The sequence below is a fragment of the Adiantum capillus-veneris genome, chromosome 26, assembly GCF_014529385.1.
Source record: "Adiantum capillus-veneris isolate H3 chromosome 26, ASM1452938v2, whole genome shotgun sequence".
Lineage (NCBI taxonomy): Eukaryota > Viridiplantae > Streptophyta > Polypodiopsida > Polypodiales > Pteridaceae > Adiantum > Adiantum capillus-veneris.
The window spans coordinates 80,729,420-80,753,930 of NC_140956.1; the positions used below are offsets into that span (position 1 = coordinate 80,729,420).

Below are 24,511 nucleotides of genomic sequence, written 5' to 3' on the forward strand. Positions count from 1 at the left end.
TGTCCATCATGATACAAGTTAAGGCACTTGCCCACAATAGTGCTCAAATTAAAACCCTTGAGTAGCATAACTTTGACTTGGTGCTTGCACATATTACCCTTCATTGCCCATAGGCAATTACAACATCCCCAATCACAATCGGCATTGTACACGAGGTAATGCACCCCCCCACGAGAAGATTGGCTCTTGATTTTTGCCATAACTCTAGAACCCTCTTGAAAAAAGGCCATATCACCATCTGGAATAGTTTGAGCCCTTTCAATTGAATGCTCAATCAATTTTTGTATTGGTTTGTTTCTAAAAAATCCACCTTTCTTCGCCTCATCTATGTACCAAAAATAAGGCAAACAAGAGGTTAATAGTTTATGTAAGAGCCAATCAATTCTACGGCCCCATATATATTTTTTGCCACATAGGAATCGAGACTTTAATGTAGCATGATACGATTCTATGGCTCCATTTGTGTCTTGATAAGCATGGGGAAGCATCCTCACACCTCTAGCCCACATCTTCACACAAGCAAAGAAAATGATTTCACATAAGTACCAAAGAACAATAGTACTGTTTGGTAGATATCAAGTGCTTAAGTTAGAAATCAAACTTACCAACTTTTCCCACCCAATAAGTACGAAAATATTCGATGAAGGCATTCTCATGTGCAAAATCCCTTAAGAAACCTACAACACTATCTCTTATGTTATCTAGTGCAATAGCCTCTGCAACATCACAACTGGAAAATAGTGGCTTGATTATACTTCAGAAGGAGCATACAAAGTTTGCACTACCATCGAAATGCCCATGTTCATGAGAAAATACAAAGGGGATTGACAAGCACTCTCCTCTGCCAAAAAAACTCCACTCTGCAAGCTTCAAACGACACAAAAAAGCCCCTAATTTGATTTAAAAATAGCTTTTAGAGTAGGGGACCTTCAACTTTGGAAACTGCATTTTAGTTGACGCATTTGGCATCTCAATTCGGCATCATCATCGTTATCATCATCCATGCCCGAGGTTGCTCGACATCGGGCATTGTCCAAGAAAGTATTGCATTGATCGTTGAAGAGCTTTGTCAATGTCCGCCTCTTTAGATAGTCCTATTGGGCGTCTCCCATGTCATGCTAGAATACTCCTAATCCTTTGATGGTGCATTCATCGATGTCGTGGTTGCCCTCGTAGACGTGGGCGTCTAGCTCTCCTGAGCTTAATGGCAACGAGGATAGACATTGAGCATGCTCATCTTACTGTTGAGTCCTTGCTCTAAAGAAGTTAGTAATCTCCCACTTCTCGATCTCCTCAAGATCAGACTCTCCCTATGTATGCGCAACTCTAGCAAAAACAACCCGAGGCATCTATGATTCTGATATCTCATGAATCTAGCCAATGGTCCAAAGCCCTCTTTGAATCCAATGAAAGCAGCCTCATATCTTATAGTATATTCGGCAATGACAAATGTGATGTAACTCTATCTCTGGCTCTATATGACATAAATGGCATATCCTGGCCTCTGTTAGTACTCTCCTAAATCTGTGAGTCTCAATCTCTAGCAAATGCGATGATGTGCCCATATGATCAAAACCTATCCTCAAATGTGCCTACATCTAGCTTCATTGATCCATTACAATTCCATGTTGCTATTTTAAGGTTGGCCCCATAGGTCTCACACCATCATGTGGTGCGTTTTTCCAACACCACTACTCTCCCTTCTCCGCAGAAAGGAATTTTCCCTTTCTCTCTCACCGCCTTGATATCTAGCATCAACTCTTGCATGTGTGCTACTTGTGTTAGAGCGAGATCATCATCCAAAAATATCCTAGTTTGCTTGAGTGTTGGTCTCTTCTTCAAGAATTCCTTCCTAGCTTCCAACATAGGGAAACATATAGTGAGTTCCCTTGTTGCCAACTCTCCAAGCACCTATGGCTTTATGGCTTGGGCCTAGTGTATTTTAATTGGCTAAAATTGCAAAATCATGGCTAGGTTATGAGCTTGCCTTTAAGAAAACTAGGAAAAATTTAGAAGTTGTAGTATAACATGCTTCAAATTTTGACCTAAAACTATAAAAAGGAAAAATATATTTTGCAAGCCCTTTGTCAGCTTAGCATCGAGCCAGTTGAAAAACGAAATCAACCAGTTGAAGTGAGGGGAAAATGAGAAAATGTGCTTGGAAAATTTAAGAAAATAGAGTTAAGTCAGTTGAAAAATGAAGTCGGCTTGTTGAAGGGAGGGGGAGAAGGAGAAAATTTTCTTGGAAGGGAGAAGGAGAAAATCCGCTTGGAAAAGTTAAGAAAATAGAGTTAAATAGCCTTGATCCAGTTGAAAGAGAAAATCGGTCGTTTGAAGGGACGGGGAGAAGGAGAAAATCCACTTGGAAAATTTAAGAAAATAGAGTTAAATAGCCTTGAGCCAATTGAAAAATGAAATCAACTGGTTGAAGAAAGGGGGAAAAACCAGAAAATCCGCTTGGAAAATTTAGTTAAATAGCCTTGAACCAGATGAAAAGTGAAATCGAGCGGAGGGAGAAGGAGATAATCCACTTGGAAAATCTAAGAAAATAGAGTTAAAATTGCTGAAAATGACCATTATTTTGCAAAATTTCCTCCCTTAATAGCCTTAAGGGAATTTTGTACGTTGAACACTAGCAGGCCCGCTTCAAATTATTTTGGCCTTAAAACCCGAAAGGATTGAAGGCTAAGGAAGGATGAGCCCTGTTTTGCAGGCTTTTCGAGGTCGCACGTGTTACGAAGCTGAAAGCGCCCGTTTTAGGAGGTCGTACGAAACAACACACGCATAGCGCTCCAGCCAGCGCTTTTAGCCATGCTAGCAAGGCTGCTGAGGTGGCCACGGGTGCTCTCCTGCCACGTTGGAGGAGCGCTGGAAATCTACCTTCAATCGATTTTCTGCACCATCCACTTATCTTCAAAGCACGCCCTCCCCTCCCACAATTCAACGCACGCGATATTGACAACCTATTACAGAGGCAAGGTGTTGGTGATCGAAGACGTAGGCAGTCAGGAAGGCTTACGATTAGACAGGACAGAGATAGCTCCTTTGATGCAGGCAGCCACTGATTTTGAAAGGTGCACTCTCCTTTTTAGCACTACGTCCATCGGCTTGAGAGTTTTCTCCACCATCCACTTATCTGCAGAGCATGCCCTCTTTTCCCACAATTCAACGCACGTGGTATTGACAGCCTATTACAGAGGCAAGGTGTTCATGATCGAAGACGTAGGCAGTTAGGAGGGGCTTCCGATTAGACAGGACTCATACTGCTCTTGTAAGTATCTACATATTGATTGGATGGGGTCGGTACAACAAGATACCTGGTGCAAGTATTGTGAAACAGGCCGTAGAATCTGGTATGCTATCTATTGGTGCTCCTTTCCATGTAGCTAAATCCAATAAAGGTAGGCTTGTTTCCATGGGCCCTGCTGTTGGAGGGTGGATTTCAGAAGACATCACTTTAGAAAATATCATTCTCCATGATGCAAGTGTGAATGTGGAAGGAAAAAAAGGTTTGTGTGATGAGCTGAAGCTTCTGCCATGTTCATGGGATGGGACTGCTTGAAACCCTGAAAACAAAGGTAACTGGAAGTGGAAGAGCAGTAGGAAATTTCATAATCTAGGTGTATAGTAGGGGCTATTGCTACATTTGGCTTCTTGATAATGTTAGAAAGATTTTGAAGTGATTTGGAGATGTTGTTTGATTTGTTGGGAGGGATTGCTTTATTGCCTTTTTTTGACTTACAAAGAACATAAGCATTGGTTATAGGTCCTTATCTGAAGAGAAAAGATGATGGCTAAGGGCTCAATAGTGCTATAGGAAAATGCTTCTAACTGCCCACATTCTTTGATTTTCCTTTGATCGAGCCAAAGTAGAGCCATTCCTCAAACTTACCAAGAGCAATTCCTATAATAAAAGGAAAATAAAAAATTCAGAGCAATTTGAAGCAATCCTAGTTATGGAGATAGATAGGTATAATCAAAAGCATGTGGGCAGGCATGTTCAAAGAAGTTGGCTTGGAATGTGCCTCTCCAGTCTTACGACATAAGAATTTTCACAACTGAAGGTTGGACTGAAGGCAAGTGTGGGAGATTTCCAGGTTGATGCTTAGTGGAAAAGGGAGGGATCATCTTCACACAATCATTTGACAAAGATTTGCATCCAACACCTACTTCAATGTACGACATCGATCGGAGCTTGTGGTATGTACCTCCCTTAGGGCTAGAGGAGGGATGTGGTAAGCCTAATGTCGTTTTTTGAAATGCGGCCAAAAGATTGAGCCAAGGATCCATGGATTGTCCTTAGAAGATACGAAGTGAGGGCATATCTCTAGATGCAATCACCTACACTTTCGCCTTGAAGGCATGTGGCACTGCCTTGATTGACATGTATGTTTGGAATGTCGTCTCTTGAAATGCATTTATTGCGGAATATGTCACAAAAGGACTGAGCCACGAAGCTCTGGCTTGTTTTTCTAGGATGTGAAGCGAGGGCACTTCTTGCACTACGTAAGACTCCAATACGTCTATCATGTAGAACATAAAGTTGGCTCTGCTTCTTTTTGAGTTTAATCTATATCATGCATCTTTTGTATTTGTCTTAATGTGTGTTTTGTGTCTGACAGAGAGGACATATATTCACGACAATACACGTTTTGATTGCACAAGCACGACTCTATCTCAACAACACTGCAAGGTCCGTTATCTGCATCCAATTCTCCATGCCTATGCGTTTGCTTGGCGCAACACATGAATGCTATGGAGCAGGGCACGACTTCCGTTTCTTATAATTTTGGAGAGACCACAAAGCCAACACTCCACCATACTTTTGTATGGCACTTCTGCATAACATGCACTGTATATTTAGCATTTTCACTCTGTGGCGCTTTATTGCAAGATGACATGTTTAACTATTCACATTGCATTGCTTTTATGTAGCTTGACTCAAATATTGTCCTCTGGCTTGCACAATTGGACGACACCATTACATTAGGTTGGTAGTGCAATTTAATTTTCATAGTCTGTTGATGCTTTTTGTTTGAGTTTGTCAATGCTTCCTTAAGTTTAGTTTAGCTACATGTTTTTATCAATAGTCCATGTGCAATCTTGATCATCATATCTATATATCAAATAGCCGTACGTACTTCTTTTCTCATACTTGGACAATTCAACTTATGTACTGCAATACTCTATGCACTCTTTATAGGTTTGCTTTATTCCTAGGTTGTTGATATCAATCTACGTATGTCCTTGTTTGACAATGCATCTTATGTATTGTTAGCTAATGTTCTCCTCTGCATAACCATTCTATAGCATGAAGACAATTTTTTATTCCAATGTTTTTCTCCCCAGATTTGTTTTGGACCAGGTTTTGTAATCGACGGCCACCAAGACCATCCAACTATGACAACATCTCTCTCTCTCTCTCTCTCTCTCAGCTTCTACGAGAAATAAGAGAAAATTTACTACACTTGATTCAGAATAAAAATATGGGTGCCTCAAAGATGGGTCCCCGGTCTAGAGACTAAATGGTCGATTATATTACCATGTTGAATGAAAATCTACAAATAAACTATCAAAGTAGGTTAAGGAGTAAGGTTTAAGCATAATGATTAAGCTCGAACCCTTTGTACGGTTTAATTATCCCCTTTATTGGCCCTCTGTCATATAGTGAGCCCTATGAGACACAATTTGCTTCTTCCCAACGGTCACATCAAGTCCCAATCTAAGCCATTGTTGTTGCCTATCAATTGGCTCTTGTTCCACAACAAAAGTCGAGACGACAACAATCACAACCAACCAAGTAATCAACTGCCCTCCAAAATCTATTAAAACATGTATGGTAATGAGCATTGCCTTGGTCTCACTATTCAAACCGTTGTAGAGAAAGCCATGAAATTAAAATTTTCCTGTGCGTTAGATGCTTGATGGCAATTTGTGTATGTCTTCTTACGTTCTATAGCAATGCCCACCACAGGTTGGCTATAAAAAAATAAAAATAAAAACACTTCATCACGTCGTGCAAAAAATAATTTGTCGAAATAAAGAAAAAAGGTAAGCTCTGCCAGCACCAACAATGGAAATGGCAAAGCCGCGGGTTGGATGGATAGGCACAGGGCTTATGGGCCTTCCCATGTGTCTGCACCTGCGTCGGGCGGGATATCCAGTTACAGTGTTCAACCGCACACGCATCAAGGCACAGCCCTTGTGCGAGGAGGGCGCCACCTTTGCCCCATCACCGTTGGCTGTGGCACAGCGATCCGATGTGGTTTTCACCATGCTTACAAGTGCGCGTGACGTTCGGCAAGTGATGCTTGGACCTGAGGGTGTATTGGAGGGCCTCCGTCCAGGGAGCATTGTGGTGGACAGCACTAGCAGTGAACCCTCCTTGGCCCGCGAACTCTTCGAACTTGGCCTCTCCAAAGACATCCACTGTGTAGATGCGCCTGTCTCGGGTGGAGATGTGGGTGCCAAAGAAGGAACCCTAGCTTTCATGGCGGGGGGAGCTGCGGAGACTGTGAAGGCGTTGGAGCCATTGTTCAATTGCATGGGGAAAGTCACCCATTTGGGCCCGGCAGGCTCAGGACAAACTTGCAAGCTTGCAAATCAGATCATGGTCGGTGCGAATTTGACTGGCTTGTCTGAGGGTCTGATCTATGCAGAGAAGGCTGGCCTTGAGCCCAACCTGTTTTTGAAGGCAGTTTCGGGAGGTGCTGCTGGATCCAAATCAATGGAGATTTTTGGCTCCAAGCTTGTGAACCGAGACTTTACACCTGGAGGCTTTGCAGAGAACATGGTTAAGGACCTTGGTACTGCTATCCAGGAGTCTCAAAGCATGAGAGCTTCATTCCCTGGCTTGGCTTTGGTGCAACAATTGTACCTTTCTTTGGTAGCTCATGGTGATGGCCAGCTTGGAGGCCAAGCAGTGTTCCTCTCATTGCAGCGCCTTAACAATTTGGCCTCTTCAAATGATTCTAAATGAGCAGTTTACGAAATTTCAGGTAGTTTCTACACTTCATGATAACTATGTGGATTAGGAAGCTCTGATTTTGTGCTATAATTGCATAAAGAGATTGGCGCAAGTCTCCTTAACTGCCCCCTTGATTGGTGTTCCTACCATCCTCAGGCTTAAATATTGTTTGCACCTATTGCAAGCACAGTCTGCAAGAAAAATTCACTCTTAAGTGTTTTTACCAAACTCTGGAGACACTCTTACAAGTTAATATTGCCAGCTTCCCATGTCAATAGTGAGCAAAGATTCCATAAGAATTTACCTACACTCTTCTGAGTGAATTTTTTTGTTTTATATAGAGTTATTGGAGATCGCACTTATCAAAATGTGGGAATTGATAAATGCCTCAAGTAGTGTTGTCTGATGAGGTTCTTTCACAAAGGATTATTTGTTGATGAGGGTCAATGATGCCTTTTTAGGAGGAGGGTGTGAGTTGTTTTGTTTAGGTTCGAATTGTGTATTTCACCTTCAATACATATTGAAGGGCACAATTTTTTTGTTTGTTTGAAGAAGGAGATTGCTCAATGTCCACTCTACTTTGGCCAAGTCTAGACAAGGATGCACACACCAAATGAACCTCAGGTGTATTCTTCCTTGTACTTCAAGACCCCACAAAGCTAAGGAGGATAGATATAATGTGAAGATATATTCATGTTAAATTTTGTGAGTTATAATTTCTCTGGTTTTGGTTCCTATTGTAACATCATTGTATTCACAATTGGGCAACATGTTTTAAGGGTGAATCTGGGCTAAAGAAGAGAAGAAGAAGAAGAAGAAGAGAGTTTTAACGTAGGAAACTATGCCACGAGACCACAAAGATCTATCCAATGAGGAGAGTTGAACTCAAGACCTCTTATATGAATGTGAGAGAGAGAGAGAGAGAGAGAGAGAGAGAGAGAGAGAGAGAGAGAGAGAGAGAGAGAGAGAGAGATGACTATATCCTTGTTGTGTGGATATTGCCATGCAGGTGTCTTGCATAAAGCGTCCTTGTTTGCAGTGTCACCAGGGTTTCATTGCCCCCTACCCTGCACTTTGGATGCTTACTTTTGGCAGACCATGTGGTGCTATTGCCTTTGTTCCTTTCTGCGGAGCCAGTTTCGCTTCTGGGTCTTTCTTCATTATTTTATGTTGCTTACTTTTGGCAGACCATGTGGTGCTGTTGCCTTTGTTCCTTTCTGCGGAGCCAGTTTCGCTTCTGGGTCTTTCTTCATTATTTTATGTTGCTTACTTTTGGCAGACCATGTGGTGCTGTTGCCTTTGTTCCTTTCTGCGGAGCCAGTTTCGCTTCTGGGTCTTTCTTCATTATTTTACTTTGGATGCTTACTTTTGGCAGACCATGTGGTGCTGTTGCCTTTGTTCCTTTCTGCGGAGCTAGTTTCGCTTCTGGGTCTTTCTTCATTATTTTATGTTGCTTTTCTTCATTTCTCCGTTTTTTGTTTTTTTCTTAATAATGTTGCTTTTCTTCCTTTCTTTGTTTTTCTTTTTCTCCTTGGGGATCGGTTGGTGGATCTATGAGCGGAACTCCCTTGGATATCCCCATGACCCAATAAATGGAGGGAGGTGAAAAATCATGTACCCGACCGGAACCACTTGCCAATGAGATGATTTAACTTCAAAATAACTGAAGGGGAATAAAAAGCACTTCACTGTTTAATTTTGGCTTGACGTCTAAGAGGTGGAGTCCTCGTCAGAGAGTATTGGCGTGCAAGTTGGGCGTTCCTCATTGTATTTCTTTATTATTAATCAATAGAGTTTATATGTGTCGTGAGAGACCACTCTCCATAATTGATTTACAAATGGCACACGTGCCTTCAATTTATAGGTCCTTGGGACTCAAAGAGTTGAAACGCACTATTTGTGGCAGTTTGTGTGTTAGGATTTGGGGGCTTCTATGACCAAATGATGATCTCTAATCACTTAGTTCTGCTCTCTTGTATCCCTCTGGTTTGGGTATGTGGTTATACCACATCACGAGCTCGTCACAAACCCTCCTCTTAATTAGAGAAGTGTAATAGTCTGCGATTGCATTGTGAACATAGTTTTTTCATACGACAACCTTACGGAAAATGGATATAGGTGTGGAAGTATGGAAAAAGTACAATTCACACCCCCATGAAATTCCATACGTGACATCATACGACACCCTAAATTCAACAAAAAAACATGCTACATATGACGTAAAAGTAATTGATAAGAGTCGAGATTATATAGACTAGGTAGTAAGCAGTTAAAGAAAATGGACAGCTTTTGAGAACAAGAATCCATATGGACCACTCATTTAGGGCAAAGTATGAACAATCATTTCATACTCTTCCATATGTGGACTAGCATGCAGAGAAGTTTCCAAGTAGAATATGGTCAACCTACAGTATTCGACTAAAAAAAAGACAATCATAACTTCTCTTTCCAACCGTGTCGATTTGCTATGGCGAGTTGTGCTGCTTCCCTCATGCACCAAACACAGCACTAGACGTGACTCTTGAATACCTAAGAGCTCTACACAAAGAAGCTCCTCACATTTGAAGATTGCAAGACAAGATCTTTCTCCTTAGGGAGTTATTTACCAAGTTGACCGCCTCCAAATCCAAACTTCCAAGAGCTTCACAACTCCACTCATTAGTAGAAGTATAGAAGATAGCTCTATGGATCTTTTTGAAAAGTGATGGCAATGCAAAAAACTTCCAATAGATTCAACCAATCTCGTGAAAAGTCATGTAGCTCACTATCCAAACTTGCATCTCTTGCACACATCAACATATGTATCGTGTCCAATTCCTGATTCATACCTTTTCGGTAATTCTTTGCCAACTTCAATTTTTCTACTTACACCAACCAATGTGAGTGGACTTAGAGTGCTTACTCATTGATCCACACCATAATATGTAACGAGCTGAGCACTTCACAATTAGAGAGACTGGTTTATTGTAGAGCTAATATGAAATCTTGTGCGAGTCTACCACGCTAGCCACGTCTCCTTTGAAGAGGTCGATTTCTTCTTGCGTTGCTTGCTTCGTGGCCATCATATTGCTTTGCATAGACTTTTTCTCTTTCTTCCATGAGTTCCTCCTTTTCTTGGTGCCATTGATCCATCTTGTTCTCAATCTATGAGAGCCTTGTGAAGATGGGGTGTTGACAATGCTATGCATAAGCTTCTTTTTGTGGTTGATGGTGCTAATAAATTTATCTTCCAACTTGGCTATGTCGGATGCTTTAAACTCCATGTCACGTTTTGCGATTGGCGAAGTTGAATGTGAGGTAAGGCTAGTTTCTATGGGAGAAACGATATGCAGGGGGATTGTGTGTACATGTACACGCACACCGGCGTTTGTGTGTTTTTGTGTGTATGCGTGTGTGGGTGTCACAAAGTGATGACGTGGCTACGGACAAACCCTAATTTCAGGCTGAAACCCTAAAATCCCTGCAAACCCTAAAAACTGCCCGAAACCCTATTTTGCAGCAAACCCAAAATTCTGGCTGAAACCCTAATTTTTGTCTGCAAACCCTAATTTCTACCGGGGGTGCCACGTGGCAGCAGCAGTACGGAATTCCGTGATTTGCGGCGGAATCTGCGCTGAAGAAAAGCAGCTTTCGAGCCTACGCAATTGAGAAAGAGAGAGGATGCTTTTGCTTTCAGTGAAACTCTCAAAAAGAGAGAAAAAGCCTTTTTGCTTTTTCTTTGGGACTCTTAGAGAGAGAGAGAGAGAAAGAGCAGATGCTTTTGGGCTTTCAGAGCTTTTGATTTTGAAGCTTTTTGGGGCTCTGCTTTTGGGCATCCCTTGTAACCTTTAAATAAGTGGTGAGGGCTTCACTTCTCAGGGCATCTGGGCGCTGAGTCTGAGAGTGAAACCCTAGCCACTCTCTTGTACTTTGATCTGATTAATATAAAAAGAAATACCGAAAGGGCTGCCAGTCTTCAGGGCCAATATCTCTATGCACGGAACTCCGCCGGGCCAGTGCAAATCTATTGTGATCTGTGAATTGTTTTGAAGTGGTTATTTGGTGCTGTCGCGGTTGATTCTTGACTTGGAGTGTCCAAGTCTGTTACAGTGGTATCAGAGCACGACCGATTTCTCTTCTACGGGAAATCCGATCCCCGAATTTTTTTCCCGCGGCACCTATTGCTTCAGGCAATGATCAGTCGACTCCCTCTGCATCTGGAGATGCGGACAGGGATCACAACGAAGATTCCTGCATGGAGTATGGCCCGCCTAGGCCTACTCCGGCGGAGCAGCGACAGATAGAGCGTCGTCAATTGATTGGCGATGCAACAAAGATGATGCTCAATTTTGCGAAGGACCCAAAATTTGCAAAATATATGAGCGAGATTTCTTTTCAGGCAGTGCATGAGCAGTGGCAGAAAACCACTACACCCACTCTCAAGAAACCTTCTGCTCACAAGAAATATTCAGAGAAGGAATTAGAAGAGGTGGTTGATGCACGGATCGCCCAGCTTTTTGACGCGCAAAAGAAAGCCAAAAAACGCACGGCAAAAAGCAGAAGAAAAGCACTGACTTCCCGGGATATTTGGGTCGTCAGTCAACTTTTGACAAGGCAAAGAAACGGAAGAAGCGTGTTCAATTTGAAGGAGTACTCAGTTCTTCTTCTTCATCTGACAGTTCTTCTAGCTCTTCATATTCGAGCGAAGAAGACAGAAAAGGTAAAAAGCGAAGCAAGAAACAAAGCTTCGAAAAGGGCGAGAAAAAGGCAAAGAGGGCTACATCTCGCCGAGAGACTGACAGTTCTACTGAGGACTCGTCTACAGACAGCTCAGATTCTGATGATGGAGACTTCTATGCGAACAAGAAGAATTTTTACAAAGCCAACCAGTATGACTTTCTCGAAGATAAAAGCAAGAAAGTCCGAGAGTTTAAGGAAGGTGGCCACTCTATCAAGTTTGATACTTTTTTAGGATACTCAGATGCTTCGAAGGCTTTGTCTTTTATACAACAGTTTGACATTGCTTTCGCGGGAGGACGCTATTGAGAGCACTCCAAGATTCGGAGAGCTACCTCTTACTTTAAGGGGAATGCTCGTACTTGGTGGTCCACGCTTCTTTTAAACAAGACCGCGCCAGTTAAATGGCTGAAATTTAAGAAGCTTTTTATTTCTTCTTGGTTGACGCAAGAATATGAACGAGATGTGTGAGCTGCTTGGAACCATCTTCGGATGACCAAGAAAGATACAATCAATGCTTACTGTGAAAGATTCGGGAGCTCTTTTCTACCTGCCTCTTCATTCAAGAAGATCTCGTTCAGAGAACAGATTGAGCGGTTTACCTGGGTCTACCTACAGAGATCCGAGATCATTGCTTGGAACAGAAGTCAGCTTCTATTCAGGAGTTGATGAGTCATGCGAAGCGGGGCTTTGCCATTCACTCTGGCAGTCTGACCTACCCCACAGATGAGGCCATGACACAACGAGCCGAACAAACTTCTGGGAATGAAAGTAGAAAGAAAAAGAGCAACCCAGAGAAAAAGGATGCACGACCCAAGCTTACTCCTAAGGAGAGAGCTCGCTTCATGAGAGGGGAAGTGCTTTGGATGCGAGGAACATGGACATATCTCCGCGAAGTGCCCTACAAAGGCACAAAAAGAACAGAATGATAAAGACGACGATAGGCCTGAGAGTTCGAGAGTAGGTGAGGAACGTGGCAGAATAGGCAGATAGAAAAGTAGAACTGGTACCACATGGCGTGGGACCTGCACCGAATCTAATGAATGAAAGTACAAACTTTGCCGCTTTTGGGACAAAGTGAAGGATCAAGAAGCTCTTTTGAAGGAGCCAAGGCCAACTTCTTTTCACTTGGAATTGGCGGCTCGATTTGGAATTACGACCCGACAAACTAATGCCACAGGCGGAGGTAGTTCGTCTGGCACCCGGATGGGATGTTGCCATTACACCGAGCATTGGCAAACTTCGTTTGCAATGACAGGAGTGTTCAGGGCACGCGAGTGACGTTCTACTCAGGATCCCTTGGTACCACAAGAACTACGCCGTGGTTGACTACCGGGCCGAGAAAGCGACTTTGATAAATGAAGGGCTTAGAGATTGTACTTGATGAACTTTAGTTTCTTACTCATTCTTTTGGGAGAGAATTGAACGATGGATAAAGGTTGAATATGTTGTGACCTGATCAAAAGAACGGCAAGATTTTTTTCTCTATACTCATGTCGATTGCTTTTCAGAGGGCCTGAGGATCATACTATTGATCTGATACCTGGAAGTACACCATCGAACCGGCCACCCTACCGTGTGAGCCGAGCACACAATGAAGAGATTATGAACCAAGTGAAAGACCTCTTGGAAAAGGGTCTTGTCCAGCCTAGTACTTCACCGTATTGCTCTCCAGTGTTGTTGGTTTTGAAGAAAGACGGATCTTGGAGAATGTGCATCGATTATAGAGCTCTCAACAAAATCACCATCAAGAACAAATTTCCAATTCCTAGGATCGATGATATACTCGACAGGTTACAGGGATCCTCGTGCTTTAGCAGGATTGACTTGAAGAGTGGATATCATTAGATCAGGATAGCGTCGGGAGACGTCTACAAGACAGCTTTTCGGACGACTTTTGGGTTATTTGAGTTTTTGGTGATGCCTTTTGGCTTAACCAATGCTCCTGCGACATTTAACCGGATGATGGACATGATTTTTCGAGAGTACAGGCTATTTGTTGGCACTTTCTTTGACGACATCATTGTTTTCATCAAGAATGAGGCAGAACACAGAGATCATCTGCTTCAGGTCTTTCAGGCATTACGAGATCACAAGTTAGTGATTAATGCAAAGAAAAGTGAATTTTTCCTACCAGAGATACACTTTTTGGGACACATTGTGTCAGCAGCAGGAGTGCAAATGGATCCGGCCAAGATAGAGACTATCCGTGATTGGACCGACTTGAGGAATGTCCATGAAGTTAGAAGCTTCTTGGGACTGTGTTCGTACTACGGGCGGTTCATACAAAAGTTTGCAGAGGTTGCTTCCCCTTTGCATATCTTGACACAAAAAGGAGTATCTTTCTCGTGGGGACCCACAGAGGTGACTGCCTTTTAGACATTGAAAGAGAAATTGACTACGGGACCAATTTTGACTTTGTTGGACTTGCATAAGTTATTTGAAGTATATTGTGATGCTTGTGGTCGTAGTTTGGGTGCGGTCTTGATGCAAGAAGACCATGTCATAGCTTACGAGAGCCGTTTGTTCTCTAGGCCGGAGATAACAGCACAGATTTATTAGAAAGAGCTTTTGGCGGTTATCCATGCTCTTACTTCGTGGCGGCATTACCTACTCGGAGCGGATTTTACTGTCTTTACAGACCATCAGAGTTTGCGCTACTTCTTGCCCCACAGAAGCAGCTTTTGGAAAAGCAGATGCGGTGGGCGAACATCTTGTCACAGTTTCACTTCCAGATTGTCCATGTGCAGGGACAGAAGAATGTGGTGGCATATACTTTGTCTCGGAAGCCGTTGGTTCTGGCTATTTCCGTGATACATCATAGGAGCTTTGAGGATATGGTCGATCAATATGCCACATATACAGATTTTGCAGATATTTTCTCACGGATACGGGATGGGGAGACAGTAGCTGGATACTCCCTTCGGGAAGGCTACTTGATGAGAAAGACTATGTTGTGCGTTACACAGCCGTTGCGAGAAAAGGTTATGATTGAATGCCACTGTCCACCTTTTACGGGTCACCGCGACATTGCTACCACCATGAAAGGGGTAGAGAGATACTTCTTTTGCCTGAGACTCAAGAAGGATGTGGAAGAATTTGTGCGCAGTTGCTTAGTATGCTTGAAGGTCAAGTTTGACAGGCATAAGGCACAAGAATTGTTACAGCCTTTACCCATACCCACCCGCCCCTGGGAAAATATTGAAATGGATTTCATTTTTGATCTCCCGAGAACACAAAATGATCACGATGATTTTCCGATTACATGGCACGTCTGAGACGATTGTCTCCGACAGAGACCCCAGATTTATGAGTTTGTTTTGGAAGGCAATTTGGGAGAACATTGGCACGTGGTTGCAGTTCTCGTCATCGTTCCACTTGCAGACTGACGGCAATCTGAGATTGCCAATTCAGTGGTTTTCGATTTAGTGAAGTCTTGTATCTCGGATCAAAAGACTCATTAGGAAAAGAACTTACCTTTGGTGGAATTTGCCTACAATAACAAGATACACTCTTCGACGGGGAAGACGCCATTTGAGATTGTTGAAAGTGCTGCGAAGGTTCCATCCTTCCCGAGAACAAAAGATTAGATATTTGAAGCGGATGAATATTCGCGAGATTTGGATACGGCTTTTGCCAAGGTTCGCGAGACTTTGTGGAAGTCTCAAGAATGACAGAAAAAGGCAGCGGATCGCCATCGTCGCGACTTGAAACTGAAGGAGGATGATTGGGTGCTCTTACGTTTTGAGAAGGCATGCCTAAAAAAGAAAAAGGGAAAGGAGAGGCTTTTTCCAAAGCTTAGTATGCGATACTATGGAGCTTTCCAGATTACTGAAAAGATAAATGATGTCTCCTTCCGATTGAAACTGCCAGATACTTGGAGGATTCACAATGCATTGCATGTGAGTCTCTTGAAACCTGTTAAGGGTGATGTGCCTAATGATGGGGAGCCTGATGAGCAACCCGCATTGGAAGAAAACGAGGAGACCCTTGTTCCTGAACAGATTTTGGCACATACGGATACGAAGAAAGGTAAAGTCCGAAGGCAGTTCTTGGTTAAGTTCAAGAACTTTCTTGCATTTGATGCGAATGGATGGAGGAGGAGGACCTAGCAGATTCTCCTCGGATTGTGAAACTTTACCTCGATGTTTTGGTTTAGCATAGTCTACTCCAAACGCAACTCCAAACGCAACCCAAAAATTCAGCTTGGCCGAAGATCTGGTGCAGTGGGATGCACAAGAGGGGAGTTACTCCACTCCTTTGTCAACAGATGCCTTGATTTTGATACTAAAGTCACTGATGTCTCTTTGAGCTTCAGGGATGCTGAGAGCTAATAGTATTCTGCTCGATGACTTTATGAAATGGAATTCCTGATAATGACTCTGATTTGTTCTTGACTTCTTTTTAGTGCAAGAACTGATAGACGAAATGTAAGGTGCAGCGGAATGAATGTTGTATTTTCTCAAGATTAGTGATCTTTAGTTGCTCAAGGTTCCTTTTGGTTCTTAGGGAAGGAGAGAGCCTTCCGTCTTTATGGAGAGTGCTATGATCACGAACAAAGTGAGTGGATATTGTGCGTGCAAGTGTGTGAGACTAAGAGAAGGAGAGAGAAGAGATACGACACCCGAGAGGTTGTAAAACCCTCCTCCGAAGGCCCCACTCTCGTCGGCGAGAGTGGTCTACTTTTGATTCCACAAAGGTGTACAATGATGATGCATGGACTGATGCAAACAGGGACTATGTCGATGACGATGATGATGACTTTAGGGCTGAATTTGGTTCTCTTCTATCTGCTGTCCACAAAGGGGTAATCGCTGAGAATCTGGACCACTTTGGGGGCTGAAAATGACTGGTTTTTACTGCTGTTTTTATGGCTGAAAATCACTGATTTGTCGAGGCTTGTAGGGATGGTAAAAAAGCTGAGGATAAGCAGGACAATGCTGCATTTTTTTGGCTTGAAGTCGGAGGCTGAAAACGCTAACTGGATCAGGCCTTAGGCTGCGTTTTTGTGGCTGAAAACGCTGCTGCTTGGCAGGGGATGCTGGCGTTAGCAAAACGATAGGTATGGCTGCCGGTAGGGGATGAAAACGCCAAGGGGAAAGGCTTTTCTGGCTAAGAAGGTTTAGTGGGTATTTTCAAATTGGGATTGCATATGAAGATCAAAAGAAGACCAGCTTTTTGACCCCATGGGGAGTGTTTTGCTATAGGGTGATGCCCTTTGGCTTGATGAATTCTTATGCGAGCTTCCAAAGTTGGATGGACAAAGTATTGGGGCCTTACCTTGAAAGCTTTGTAAAAGTTTTTATGGATGATTTTTGTGTTTACAGTGATAGAATGCTTCATGTGAAAAATCTTGATATGGCGTTTAAAAGGATTGATGATGATGGGGGTCAACTCAATCCTTTGAAATGTAAAATTGCAAGAGCTAGAGTGATACTTCTTGGCCATGAGGTAAGTGAGAATGGGATAGCTCCAGATCCTACAAAAGTGGAATGTTTGCTTATGATGGAGAGTCCTAAAAGTACAAAGGAATTGATGAGTTTTGTACAAAAGCTAAGGTACTTGTCAAGGTCTTTTTGTATGCTTGCTGAATATGTGCACCCTTTGCAAGAAGCCACACAAAAAAGACCCTTTTCTTTGGGCTGAGCATGAGCAAACAGCTTTTGAGGACGTCAAGGAAAAGCTATCTACATTACCTTTGATGATGCCTCCTTGTTGGGATGAAATGTTTTACTTGAGCTTGAGCGTGGGTGAGCATGCTATTGGTGCAGTATTGATGCAAAAAGGAAAAAAGCAATCTTATATGAGGCCGGTTTACTACATAAGCAAAGTGAAGAATGATGCACAAAAATCTTGGCATGAGATCGAGCAATTGGTTTGGGCATTGGTATATGCAACAAAAAGGCTGAAATCCTATCTTATTTGTAAGCCTTTTGTGGTGTTGACATCATGTAGTTTATTGCCTCGTGCACTAAGGTATCTTGGGGATAGTCCTAAATTGCAAAAGTGGATACTTAGCTTGCAACAATTTGACATGAGCTTTACTAAGGAGGATAGTGTGAGAGCAAATATGGCGGATATGCTCACTTTTAAAGAGATTCATGCAAGGAGTGAGTTGAAGAAAGATTTGGAAAAGAAGATAGCACCAAGCCCAACTATGCATGCGGAGCTTCAGGATGTAGAGGGCACCTTATACTTTGACGGGGCTTTCAAGAGGAGCATTAATAAGGGCACTATTGGTTATGTATTTGTGGATAAAAATGGCATTGAGTGCTGGTTTGGAAGCCAAGAAGTGGATGTAAAGAGTAATAATGAGGCTGAGTATGCAAGCCTTTGTTTAGGCTTGGAAGAATGTGTCAGAAGACATGTAAGGAGGCTTTTAATCAAAGGTGATTCTATGTTGATTGTGCGGCAAGTTCAAGGTACCTGGAAGGTAAATCAAGAAGGCATTAAGGGCTGGTTTTTCAAAGTGAGGAAGTTGTTAAAGTCTTTTACTTCCTTTCAAATATGGCATGTACCACGAAATATGGGCTCATGAGTTGGCGGAACAGGTGTTCACAAAGGATGTGCACGCGGTGATAATTAGAGAGCCAAGGTATCTTGGAAGGGAATCCCTCCATGAGGAAGAACATGTGTTGCAAACGGGTTTTGCAAGAAAGCGATTGGCTTCTCAACAAAGGCATGCAATCACACGAAGAGCTATGAGGTATGTCTTGGTTGGAGAGCAAATGTATCACAAGGGAGATGATGGTGTCATGAGAAGAGTTCTCTACCATGATGAAATTTTTGATTGCTTAAAAGCATGTCATGAGGAAGGATGTGGAGGCCATTTTGGAGTGGAAATTACAAGAAGGAAAGTATTGAATGCTCAACTTATGTGGCCAAGTATGAATAGGGATGTTGTGCATTGGTGTAGAAGCTGTCACGAGTGCCAAATATATCACAAGAGAAAGTTGATGTCCGAGCCTTTGATACACATTGTAAGCTATGGACCTTTTGAGAAGTGGGGTGTGGATGTAATTGGTCCTCTTCCAGGCACTAGAAATGGGAAGCACTACATACTTAGTGCAGTGGATTATATGACAAGATGGCCAGAAGCAAAGTCTAGTAGAGGGGCTACAAGCAAAGATGTATGCAGCTTTATCTTTGATTGCATATGTTGTAGATTTGGAGTGCCGTTGGAGCTTGTAAGTGATCAAGGGAAAGAGTTTCGGAATGGAGAAATTGGAGATCAAACATAGGTATGCTACTCCTTATCATCCACAATGCAATGGGTTGGTGGAGGCATTCAATGGAGTTTTACAAAAGATATTGTTCAAGGTTGTGGAAGAAGATCCAAAAGATTGGGATATGTATTTGGAGAGGGCACTGTGGGCATGTAGAGTGACTCAAAAATCATCCACGGGCTTCACTGCATTTCATTTGGTATATGGAGAAGAGTGTGTTATGCCGATTAATGTGATGCTTCCTTTATTGGAGTTCATTTTGAAGCATAGTTTGGTTGAGGAGGAGCATGTAAAAGAGAGACTGGCATCTATTGCCTCTTGTTGGATAGAGAAAGTGCCATTAGATACTATGAAGACTTGGGAAGAAGAAGGGCTGATGTATTCAATGAAAAGATAAAGGCAAAAGAGCTATGTGAAGGCATGTTGGTTATGAGGTATAATAGTGCTTTGGACAATACCTTTCAAACAAAGTTCAAGGCAAAGTGGGAAGGTCCTTTTGTGGTGCATAAGGTGTATGATAATGGAAGCTATCAGCTCAAGGACTTGGATGGAAAGATGCATAAGGCAAGAGTCAATGGGATCCGAATCAGGCCTTATGTGAGCAGAATCATGTGATGAAGCAAGAAATGCGTATGGAACACTTGAAAGTGTTCCATGCTTGTTGGGTGGGCAGTATGTGACATGTTTTGCCGAAATGGTGCGGACCACCCCAAAGCCTTTGAGATATTGTTTTTTAATGCTTTTGGGGGCCTTATATGTAAATAAAGAATGCTTGTACAAAGTGTAGAAAGGCGGTGTGTGCCAGCTGTCTCTACGCATGCGGGCCAGTTGTGCGGGGTACATAGTTTTGCTGTTTTTGTACATAGAAGTGTGGAGACTTTAAAGTGTGAGTTAGTGCTTTAAAAATAGGAATAAAAACTGAACTTTTATCAGCTTGGGGTGGTGAGTGAGGAGGGATATTCAGGTGTGAATAAGAAACTATGTGTTGCTGCAGCGTGCGGTGAAGGGTGGGGGTTTTGGTGTAGAGGTGTCCCTCTTCCCTTGCGAGAGCCTGGTGTGGTGAGTTGAGAGTGTGTCTCTCCTCAATGGGCTGATGAAAGTGGGTGCTTAGCTCTGCATATTGACCTGTCTTCATCTTGGTTTGAGATATGGCAGCCATGTTGTTTGTGGTTCCCTTTGGTGCAGCTAGTCGAGGGTAGATTATGCGTTGCAATTCCTTGCTTGTACATACGCAAAAGGGCAAGGTTTTCCCCAAGTTTTCAATCACTTTTTCTGAGTTTTTTTGCTGAACTTTGTAGGCTTTCAAAGTGAGCTTGATTTGGATGGGTTTTGGTCAAGTTGTGTATATATAAGAGCGCCTATGAAGTCTACTAGCACATGGAAGGGCGTTTGAAAAGAAGTGAAGCTCTTGGTTTTATGAGGAAAAGTGCAGAGATTTCTTTACTTTACTTTTTTTCTTGGTTTTTCTTTGTTCCTTTGGTGCATTCAAGTATAGTGGGAGTTGTAGCGGTGTAGAGGGAAGCTAGTTGAAGCTAGTGGGGTTGGGTGCGAGTGAGGCTATCAAAATTCGTGAGAGAAGATCAGCCCATATTATCTGTTGAGAGCTATACTCTTCATCCTCTTTTCTTGGTGTTGGTTTGAGGTGTTGTAGAGGCCAGCCCCCCAATCCTTCACATAAACTGGTGCCCCCACTGAGGAGAAGAGAATCCTTCTAACAGGGTTTTGATCTACAGAGTGGCATCCATTTGAAGATCAACTCAAGGCCTATGGCGGGAGATGGGTATGAAGTCTTCAAGGGTGGGAAAGGAGAATATGTGGACAAGTTCATCCGAAGGATCGAATTGATTGAATTGAAGAGCAATAGGGACGATGGTGCATTCAAGGTACGCTTGGTGAGTTTGCTACTTGAAGGTGAAGCACGTGAATGGTATGAAGATAGGCTTGAAGGTGATGTAAAGGGAGATTGGAATCTTCTTTCTCATGCCTTGAGAGAAGAGTTTGAGAAGGAGGATGATCCTGAGTATTTGTGGAGAGAGCTAAGCAAGCTGCAACAAGGAGAACATGAAGACATCAATGTGCACATAAACAGGTTTGAAGCTTGTTGGAGAAACATCATAAAGGGAGTTGAAGAGAATCAAATGTCCCCTGATTTCTTGAAGAAAGATAGGTTTGTGGTTGTCTTACATCAAAGCATTAGAGACAAGGTGGAGCTCAAGGACCCAGGGAGCTACAATGAGGCAGTAAAGGTTGCTAGAGAGCAATGGAGAAAGAAGGTGAGAAGGCATGAAATGGCAAATAGGGAAAGAGAAGCAAATGTACATCAAAGGGATGGTTATGTATCAACAAATAGTGTGGTTGAGCCTTTGCCTTTGGATATGCATGTTGAAAGGGAAATCCATGTAGAAGCTCCAAGAGTGGACAATATAGGACAAGAATCCTTTCACCAAGACATTCAAAGATTGACAGAGCAAATAGGAAACCTCAACCTTGCTATGCAAGCTATCCAACAACAAGTAAGAAGACCTCAAGGAGAACGGCCTCAAAGGAATAGAGGTGATAATATGATGTGTTACAATTGTGGGGAGATGCAATCAACCAAGGAGAGAGCCAGGAGGTATATATCCTATCCTACAAAGACAAATAGGTAATGAAGGCAATGTAAATGGAAATGTGCAACCTCTCCAAGGTCAAGGACTTGCACAACAACAGGGACAAAATCAAGCTCAAGCACCTCCACAATTTAACGTAGGAATTTTGGAGGCAGTTGAGGAGGGAGATGAAGATGATGAGGTTGATGTCTTTGCAAATAAGAGAACAAGGGCACAAAAATTAGGGAGTGAAGGCTTTTTCAAAGAGGAAAGAGCAAGGACAAAGCCAAGGAGAGATGTAGATAAAGGCAAGGCACCTATGGAAGAGGCTGAAAGTAGTAAGCAGGCAAAGGTAAGGGCAAGAAGAAGGAAGATAGGCATGGATGATTTTCAGCTTGGGAAGGGTCAATCAGCATACAATCTCTTAGAAGACTTGAAGAACAAGAGGGCAGACGTATCATATGGGCAACTCTTGCATTTGAGCTCAAGTATGAGAAGGCACTGGCATAAACTAGCTAGTGTTAGAAGGGTGAAGGTAAAGACACGCGATGCACACGTAGTGCAACTTCATAAAGTTACTGATGTTTTGCCTGTGGGGTTGATGCTTGGATACATGGAAGGAGGGTGAATAAGGCGTACATGGATGGTGGAGCCCAAGTGTGCGTTATGACAGAGGAAACAATGCAGCAATTGGGATCTCAGCTCACACGCAAATCCTTGTTCAGTGTGAAGATGGCAAATAGTAGTAGAGTGAAATGCTTGGGAGTTATTCATACTTGGAGCTTAATGTTTTGGGTCAAAGGGCTGTCATGGACATTCATGTGATGCCTGCAAAGCTTGGGGCATATCCAGTTATATTGGGTAGACCTTGGTTGATTGCTATGAGGTCACGGCAGGACTGGTACAGGGGATGTATTGACCTCTTTGTGGACAGGCCTAAAGAAAAAAGGATTAGATATGATATGAAAACATGTAAGGTGCTGGAAATTGATGATGAACCAGCTATGCATCAAGATTTATCGCCATCCACTTATGACATGTGTGACAGTTCTTCTAGTGCATCCTCTACATGTACTGACGATGAGGTTTATGATCAAAGTCTTCTTGATCTTGATGTAGATCTTTGTGGGATACATGTATATGATGAAAATTGTGATAAAGGGGATGCTATGAGATCAGAAAATGACCACGGGGCTGATCATGAGGCGAATGTACCAAAAGCTGAATTAATGGATATGCTTGCAGGTGACGTGTCTAGTCGAGAGAGAGAAGCATATAATGCATTGTTTGATAAGTATCCCAAGTTGTTTGCCAAAGATTATGCTCAAATGAGGGGAACAAAGAGTGTTGTTCATGAAATAAAGCTTAAAGAAGGTGCAAAGCCTGTTGCTCAAAAGCTAAGGAGATTGGGCACCATTCAACGAAAGATATTGGAGATAGAGGTGAGTAAGCTTTTGGAAGCTGGTTTTATCTACCTTGTGGATGATGCAGAATGGGTTTCTCCTGTGGTTATAGTTCCAAAAAAGGGAAATAAATGGAGAATATGTGTGGACTATAAGCCATTGAATGCGGCAACAAAGTGGCATCACTATCCCCTTCCCTTTCAGGATGAGATTTTGGACACTGTTTTGCAGGTCATGAGAGATATTCGGTATGTGATGGGTTTAGTGGGTATTTTCAAATTGGGATTGCATATGAAGATCAAAAGAAGACCAGCTTTTTGACCCCATGGGGAGTGTTTTGCTATAGGGTGATGCCCTTTGGCTTGATGAATTCTTATGCGAGCTTCAAAAGTTGGATGGACAAAGTATTGGGGCCTTACCTTGGAAGCTTTGTAAAAGTTTTTATGGATGATTTTTGTGTTTACAGTGATAGAATGCTTCATGTGAAAAATCTTGATATGGCGTTTAAAAGGATTGATGATGATGGGGGTCAACTCAATCCTTTGAAATGTAAAATTACAAGAGCTAGAGTGATACTTCTTGGCCATGAGGTAAGTGAGAATGGGATAGCTCCAAATCCTGCAAAAGTGGCTATGATGGAGAGTCCTAAAAGTACAAAGGAATTGATGAGTTTTGTACAAAAGCTAAGATACTTGTCAAGGTCTTTTTGTATGCTTGCTGAATATGTGCACCCTTTGCAAGAAGCCACACAAAAAAGACCCTTTTCTTTGGGCTGAGCATGAGCAAACAGCTTTTGAGGACGTCAAGGAAAAGCTATCTACATTACCTTTGATGATGCCTCCTTGTTGGGATGAAATGTTTTACTTGAGCTTGAGCGTGGGTGAGCATGCTATTGGTGCAGTATTGATGCAAAAAGGAAAAAAGCAATCTTATATGAGGCCGGTTTACTACATAAGCAAAGTGAAGAATGATGCACAAAACTCTTGGCATGAGATCGAGCAATTGGTTTGGGCATTGGTATATGCAACAAAAAGGCTGAAATCCTATCTTATTTGTAAGCCTTTTGTGGTGTTGACATCATGTAGTTTATTGCCTCGTGCACTAAGGTATCCTGGGGATAGTCCTAAATTGCAAAAGTGGATACTGAGCTTGCAACAATTTGACGTGAGCTTTACTAAGGAGGATACTGTGAGAGCAAATATGGCGGATATGCTCACTTTTAAAGAGATTCATGCAAGGAGTGAGTTGAAGAAAGATTTGGAAAAGAAGATAGCACCAAGCCCAACTATGCATGCGGAGCTTCAGGATGTAGAGGGCACCTTATACTTTGACGGGGCTTTCAAGAGGAGCATTAATAAGGGCACTATTGGTTATGTATTTGTGGATAAAAATGGCATTGAGTGCTGGTTTGGAAGCCAAGAAGTGGATGTAAAGAGTAATAATGTCACAAAAATACGGAAGCGTAAACTGACGTTTAATTGCACTTCAAATACTCAAGAGAATTAGAGGGAGCGAGAAAACTTGACACTTCATTGGGGACCAGAAGATGGGCTGGTCCCCCCCCATAAAGAGAATATCTTTATTACTAAGGGAGAATCTTTACAAGCACAG

At 42.5% G+C, this 24,511-nt stretch overlaps 1 pseudogene across 4 annotated transcripts in view; it reads left to right on the plus strand.

Moving 5' to 3' along the window:
* The first annotated feature begins 6,028 nt into the window (after positions 1–6,028).
* Positions 6,029–24,511, plus strand: part of LOC147423720 (putative 3-hydroxyisobutyrate dehydrogenase-like 1, mitochondrial pseudogene) — a 62,850-nt pseudogene continuing 44,367 nt past the window's right edge. The window contains exons 1-2 of one of the 4 annotated variants that reach the window (XR_015186522.1): positions 6,029–6,998; positions 7,520–7,591. The product of XR_015186522.1 is annotated as a putative 3-hydroxyisobutyrate dehydrogenase-like 1, mitochondrial pseudogene, transcript variant X3 (transcript). The remainder of the gene's footprint in view (positions 6,999–7,519; positions 7,592–24,511) is intronic. The other 3 variants (XR_015186523.1, XR_015186521.1, XR_015186520.1) reach the window with 3 other exon arrangements.